Source organism: Buceros rhinoceros, unplaced genomic scaffold (assembly GCF_000710305.1).
Source record: "Buceros rhinoceros silvestris isolate BGI_N320 unplaced genomic scaffold, ASM71030v1 scaffold40698, whole genome shotgun sequence".
NCBI classification, from domain to species: Eukaryota; Metazoa; Chordata; class Aves; order Bucerotiformes; family Bucerotidae; genus Buceros; species Buceros rhinoceros.
The window spans coordinates 1-1,749 of record NW_010429349.1 but is presented as its reverse complement, the minus strand read 5'-3'; positions in this window follow the sequence as shown (position 1 = coordinate 1,749).

Below are 1,749 nucleotides of genomic sequence, written 5' to 3'. Positions count from 1 at the left end.
GCTGACCCTCCCAGTACACCTTTGAGAATTTGGTCATTGATTTAAAATAGTGTTAGTAATGCAGTATAGCCGTTGTCCAAAAGGCTTCTGCCACTGCACTGGGTTAGACAGTTGCAGCGTTAGCAGTTGAACAAGGCTCCCAGGCAGTATATTCAGGTACTAACTCAGTGCTTGGCACATTCTGTTCCTAAATAATGGTCTGCATAGCTAAATGCAGATCATGGGATGACCTGTTTATTGCCAGTGTTTAAAAATGGACATCCTGGTACGTAAATTTGTATATTATGGCTCAGTTAAATGTAGAAAGCATGAAGGAGTTCCTGATCAGTATGAAAAATAAAGCTGGTATGGGCAGTGTTCCCTAATAGGGAAGTCTTTTGAGGACCAATACTACAATTTTTCTACCTTTTTGCCCATGCTATCCAGTAGACCTTAGCAGGGCTAGTGGAAGGCCAGAGTAACGTTACCTTTGCAGGAGAAGGACCCTTTTTTATAATGGATACAGTATATTTTTCTACCTGAAAAGTCTGTGGGTTTTTATTTTATTTTGTTTTGTTTTCCAACACTATCCAGCTGACCTCAGTGGGGCTACTCTAAGTTCTGCAGAAGGAGGCCCTTCATTTATAATGGTACAGGGGTTTGTTATGGGAAGGGCTGATTCTTTTGAGTGCCAAGGATTCCTCTTTCTGCTTCTCCAAGTTCCTTTCTGTACTCCATGCCCAGCACGAAAACCTGTCCTATGGACGGTGGAGGATTGAATGGGCACAAGATTTACTCACAAGAGAGTGTCAGGGAGTCACAGGACAGGCTAGCGCTCAGTTCTGCTAGCTCAGCTGACGGGCAGGCTGCCAGTCCTGGTTCACGCTGGGCAGCGCTTACGGACCTCCTTGCACTGAATCATCGGTACGAGAACTAGAAAGGGACACTGGCGTCAGTTCTAGTTCAGACTCCCACAGGTCGTTTTTAATAACAAGGTAAGTGACACAGCCCATTCCTGCAGTGGCATGCACAGCGTGTGGCACAGAAGCTTTTCCCCACCCCCCAGCCAGGGGGGTGAGCACAGGAGCGCTGGGGCTGGGTACAGCAAGCTGCACAGACACAGAAGCTGCACAGAAGGTCGAGCTCCTGGGCCCAGAGTTGTGCGGGGTTTGGTTTGGTTTTTTTTTTCACATTTACCAAGTCAAACCAGTTTTGCTGTGGACATAAGTAGGACTGGGGTTGGCTCAGAGGAACTTGCTTTCACTTAGTCACGTCACTTAGTGCTGTCGATCTGTGGATCAGCCCTTTTGTATTCTGAAAAAACAGGAGCTATGGTAGAAACTCTTTCAGTGATGCCTCGAAGCCTGCAATGGTGGTTTATCTCCATGTACATATGTATGGAGCTGCAGCTTCCATACGTAGCTGGTACTTGATGTTGTTTCTGGAAGCGCAGCGCATCTCAGAGAGAATCAAATGCTCTGCATAGGAACAGAAGTAGTTCAGCAATTTTACCTGTTTAACGGGCCATGAATAGATAAAATGTGAAAGCCACATGGTCGGAAATAAGGATTTTTCTAAAGGACTTGGTTTTGCACTGAATATAAAAAGCTTCCAACAGCGCTTCTCCTGTTGTTATCTCCCGAGGTTACGTTTAGGTGTTAAATGAGTGTTAATGTATCACATGTTCCTTGAGCGTTAAACCTGTAATTTTGAGTTTTAACTAATAAACTCGCACTTTTGGGGAGGCCGTTGCCCGCTTGCTGCCCTGGG